The sequence below is a fragment of the Ursus maritimus genome, assembly GCF_017311325.1.
Source record: "Ursus maritimus isolate PB19 chromosome X unlocalized genomic scaffold, ASM1731132v1 scaffold_X1, whole genome shotgun sequence".
Classification (NCBI taxonomy): Eukaryota; Metazoa; Chordata; class Mammalia; order Carnivora; family Ursidae; genus Ursus; species Ursus maritimus.
In genome coordinates this window covers 25,641,950-25,647,949 of record NW_024423319.1, presented here as the reverse complement: position 1 = coordinate 25,647,949, position 6,000 = coordinate 25,641,950, and positions in this window count along the sequence as shown.

Below are 6,000 nucleotides of genomic sequence, written 5' to 3'. Positions count from 1 at the left end.
ATAAATGGTGCTGGGAAAATTGGACAGCTACATGCAAAAGAATGAAACTTGACCACTCTCTCACACCATACACAAAAATAAACTCCAAATGCATGAAAGACCTTGATGTGAGACAGGAATCCATCAAAATCCTAGAGAAGAACATAGGCAGCAACCTCTATGACATCGGCCAATGCAACCTCTTTCATGACACATCTCCAAAGGCAAGAGAAACAAAAGATACAATGAACTCGTGGGACTTCATCAAGATAAAAAGCTTCTGCACAGCCAAGGAAACAGTCAAAAAAACTAAGAGGCAGCCCATGGAATGGGAGAATATATTTGCAAATGACACTACAGATAAAAGACTGGTATGCAAGATCTACAAAGAACTTCTCAAACTCAATACACAAGAAACAAATAAACAAATCATAAAATGGGCAGAAAATATGAACAGACACTTTTCAAATGATGACATACAAATCGCTAACAGACACATGAAAACATGTTCAAAATCATTAGCCATCAGGGAAATTCAAATCAAAACCACACTGAGATACCACCTTACACCAGTTAGAATGGCAAAAATAGACAAGGCAAGAAACAACAATTGCTGGAGAGGATGTGGAGAAAAGGGATCCCTCCTACATTGTTGGTGGGAATGCAAGTTGGTACAGCCACTCTGGAAAACAGTGTGGAGGTCCCTTAAAAAGGTAAAAATTGAGCTACCCTATGACCCAGCCATTGCACTACTGGGTATTTACCCCAAAGATACAGACGTTGTGAAGAGAAGGTCCATATGCACCCCAACGTTCATAGCAGCATTGTCCACAATAGCTACATCGTGGAAGGAGCTGAGATGCCCTTCAACAGATGACTGGATTAAGAAGTTGTGGTCCATATATACAATGGAATATTACTCAGCTATCAGAAAGAACGAGTTCTCAACATTTGCTGCAACATGGACGGCACTGGAGGATATAATGCTAAGTGAAATAAGTCAAGCAGAGAAAGACAATTATCATATGATTTCTCTCATCTATGGAACATAAGAACTAGGAAGATCGGTAGGGGAAGAAAGGGATAAAGAAAGGGAGGGTAATCAGAAGGGGGAATGAAGTATGAGAGACTATGGACTATGAGAAACAAACTGAGGGCCTCAGAGGGGAGGGGGGTGGGGGAATGGTATAGGCTGGTGATGGGTAGTAAGGAGGGCACGTATTGCATGGTGCACTGGGTGTTATATGCAACTAATGAATCATCAAACTCTACATCAGAAACCAGGGATGTACTGTATGGTGACTAACATAATATAATAAAAAAACATTAAAAAAAGCCCAGAAGAGAAACTTTTTATTGGCACCATTATTATTATTTATAACATAAATATGCAAATGACTATTGAAAAGATCATCAGTGAACAACTTTACTTTTATTTTAAATGGAATCACGTCTACCTTCACTTAATATGCAACAATGATTAGTGCCAATTTGAAAATTAGAGCTGGTAATATTGATAATTGCTCCTCTTACACCTGAATGAATTTTTATATAGCTAGTAAAAACAGTGTTGCTACTTATAATATTTATTCAATACCTGGCAAGTTGAACTGGTCCAAGCATGAAAAAGTTATTTTTAGGGAAAAATGTTATCTTTCTGGTTATCTATATAAAGAACTAGATAAATACATCAAATGTGGCTTTTTAATATTTCAGGGTCATGCCAGAATTGCCCATTTTCTTTTTATTTTTCTATTACTGGCCTAAGAAGAGATGATTATTATATACAAAATCATTTACCCTCATAATTATCCCCTTAATGTGAATTTTAATTTTTCTGTATATTCCACTGTCATCTTAATTCTATGCTTCAACAACCCTGTTTTTACTTGCATATACAGAATATGTTTTGTTTCTGATCAGAGGCAGATGATGCCTTCAGTACCCAGAAGGCAACATAGATGCTGCAAATATCACAAATGCCAGCACACACATGGTGCATCCTTGATGGTATTAGATGTGTAGCTCTAGCAAAGAGCACCCATGAAAATAGCTGAAATGTAGAAGGCAGGTAGGTGGGGGACCAGATGACAGCTTCTAAAAACATAATGAAATGAAAGCACAAGAGGCAGTTGTCATATGAATTGAGCAATATAATTCAACTGGATATGGCAGAACAGGGTGACCTGGAACAAATCTTGGCCAAGCAGTTCATTAGTAAATGACAGAGAAACATCTTTTGTGAATTTCAGGTTTGTTTTGCCCCTCACTATCCTCATCTAAAGTCTACCTGTTGTCCAAATCACACTTTCCAGATAAAGTCCCATCTTCTGCATGAAGACTTCTTTAATACTAACGAGGATGATATAGTGAAAGGGACAATTACATATGTATATTTACATATATATGTATATATATACATATATATACATACATATATATATACATATATATACATATATATATACATATATATTTTTTTATTTCACCTTTGCAACAACTCTTTGAAGAAGCAGATCCTTAAAAATGTTAAGAAAGTTGGCAATACAGTCATCCAAAGTAGTGTTGATGACATTAGGACTTGTAGAGAGTAATGTGCCTATGGAAGATCCAGGTAAAGCTTTCTAAGTTGTTGTTTAGGTGAACCTGAAGCTTAGTAGGACGCAGAGAAGGACTTGAAAGTTGTGTGAGTCTTTCACAATTAATAATGGTAGCCAAGAACAAGAGAATAGACAGGATCAGATAGAAAGAGTATTTGAAATGAGGGAAAGTGCCTGGGAAAAAAGGGGGGTCTGAGGACAAGACTCAGGGAGATGCCAGTATTTAGGAATGAATGGAAACATAGCAGGCAGTAGAAGGAAACTAAGAAGCAGTCATAAAGACAGGAGAAAAATTGAGAGAGTTTGGTGTTCCAGAAGAAAAGGGAGATGAATTTCAAAAAGGGAGTGGTCAACATAGTCAATGGCCACAGACATTTCAAGTTAGAAGAAACTTGGATTAAGAGAGGGGAGAAGTTTACTGGTGGTGCCCTTCGAATACTTTCTGTAGTTTTATGGGCGGAAATTAAGGTACAGGAAATGAAGACAAGAACATTATACAGCATAGACAAATCTTGAACATGTTCATACCATGATGGGGAAGGAGGAAGTAGAGAGGAAGAGACTGAAATAGAGAAGACAGTGGAGAGACCATGACTGGACTGAACTTCCTGAAGAGATGGGAGAGGCTGGGATCTAAATTATAGGTGAAGGAGTTAGCTTTAATGTTGAGAAGAGAAACTTTAATGTTTATTGTGAAAGGAAGTGAGGCAGGAACTATGCAGGAAGCTTGAAGACAGTTTGGCAACCAAGAGGTAAGAGAAGCTGCTGAGCAAAGGGCAGCCCCCTTTCCTCCACTTCATAATTGTAAACCACTCTACATGGCTTGTGGTGTCCTCTGGAAGCCCCCAGAAACATGAGTTTCAACATTCGCAATTGACTTTTCCCATACGTATTCACAAACATTGTCTCATCATTCATCAGAGTACTCCAGTTTAGAATGCTGAAATTAGAAATGTCTTTCCCTCTTGTTCACAGGATCAGGTCACTCATCCTCACTATAGCCTCCTGCCCTTGATAGCTCCCTATTTTTCCAGAACATCTTGGTCTGACTTCCCTTTTCTCCTTACCCACTCAACTATCACAGTGGTTCTCTTTCTAGTGCCCCTCACCAACCTTCCCCAATGGTTTGAGCATTGTAGTCCCCCATAGCTGTCAGGTTCTCCCTTTACTCATGTATAGGGTACATAACTGAGCCTGTGTGGGGGTAGAAACTTTTTCCCTTTTTTACTTCTAGGTTTGTGGCTGGCCTAATAGTTAAATTGATATAAGTTAATAGGAGAAAAATTTAATTTCATATGTCCTGGAGCTTCATAAATATATGAGACTCAAAGAAGTGTCCATAGCAGCCAGATTTTATACCTTCTAAATAAAGAAACAATAAATTTGTGAAGAATTGAGGATATGAGAAGGTTTATCTTGGGAGTAGTAAATTAATGAAGAAACAAAGTTTGTTTATACAATCTTCTTACCCCTAAATTGCCTATTTCTGGTGATAAGGATGCTTGCTACCCTTCTGTTTCAGGAAGGTTACCTTTCACATGGGAGATTTATTTCTTCCTTTCAGGGAGACAAAGGAGGATTACAGTGTCCTTTTTGTTCCAGCTGTTTCATAAGTAACTTTAATAAAAAATAATCAATATGCCAAAGTGGCATATTTTGGGGTGGCATATTCTGCTCTCTTTCAGTCCTGCCGTTGAAATTTGCAAGAAATTTCACAATTCAGAAGCTGAGTTGTAGATCACTCCATTTAACTGAGCTAGTCTTTTAGTCTTGAAAATTGGTCAATTCAGTTAAACAACTGTGCTTCATTTCAGGAGGCAGTGATGTAGGTATGTTCCCAAAGTTAGGCCTGTATGGTGTAAATATCTACATCAGGTATTTAATAAGAGGTATTCCTATGGAAACAAAAGGAAAATGATGGTTAATGTTTGGAGTGGACAAAAAACCCAGTCTGAGTCCTGAGGGCAGCCAGTCAAAAAAATTCTAGATGTCTAGCTCATAGCATCTTTTGATGGAGTGAAGGAAGGCAAGTAGTGGAAATTTTTACAGATTTTCCTAGTTTGCAGTTTGAATGTCTATGGTGATCTTTCTGAGTGGCCCACACAGCAACAGACATGAAGACTGTCTGTTCTGTAATTTCTCTGAAGTTTATATCAAGTTGTCCAGTTTTATCTTGCATGGCTTCAGGACAAGGGCAGTTTTAGTTCTCAACCATTTCAAGTCAGAAGGGTGGGAGAAAAACTAGAAATGTTAGTTTGGAGAGTTGTGGACAGATATGGGAGGAAACTGGAAGAATTCAGGATAGTCTAGTTCAGTTTACAGGTAGATAACAAAACCTCAAAGACAATGAATAAGATTAGAAACTGATATCCACAAGAGTATGTTACAGATTTCACAGAAAACATTTTTTCCCTACTGTCACCTCCATTTCTATCAGAGATAATCTGAGTAAGACTAATTTGTTTGCAAAATAAGTCTAATCTCATTAAACTTGGCCTGATTATTTTCATAAATACAGCAAGAATAGTGATTTGACCATATAGGCTTTTTATGCCTGTTTCACTGGAACTTTTCATAAAAAACCCTCAGATTGACTCTTAAAAACCTCTAGAGCCTAGGAAGCCAAGCCAAGTACTCAACATTAGACTTGACCTGCAATACCTGCACATTTGGATTAATTCCTCTACTACTGAGGTTCCCAAAGTATTTTAAGATTCCTGAGCCTGCAGGAAGAAACTTTCTTTACTCACCTGGTAAGGTTGTCCAGAACCCCGTAAGCAAGTTACTAGGCTGTTTTTCCAAGAGGCTTTATTTGCTCCTGAAAGTCAACCTTAGTTCCTTAAAGCTTTCTGGTCATATCTGAGTCTATGTACATCTTTTTCTGATATGACATTCCAGTCAAAGCCTTGGTCATATAACCAATGTTTCCAATTGTGTCATGTTACAAGAAGAACAGATTCTTATGGAACTATGCATATAACTATACTACCTCAAAAATAAGAATACTCACTAAGAGTTTATGAATTCTGGTAGGATCAGGTAAGGAAAAAAATAATTGTTTTATCTTTGTTCACAAAGGTACACTTTACCAAACTGCTGATAGTTTAAGAGAAAAGAGAAAATAGCTTCCTTAAAACTAGAAAAACAAAAAAAAGTTTCAAAAAGTCATTTAAATTATACAATCTTCATCAGTTCATTCAGTCCCATGTAATGAATTCTTTTGTCTTGATCTTTTATTAGCAGTTTAATGAAGCTGTCATGTTCTTCATTAGAGTTCTGTAAATTCTTACTCAGTTTAGTGGTATGGTCTGAAAGTTATCAGAAACATGTACTTGTTAGAGTTCCTTCCATGGGTCTCCTTGAAGATGAAATACTTTTGTAGGTACATTTTTGCAAAAGCATCAGAGTTAAACAACTGTTG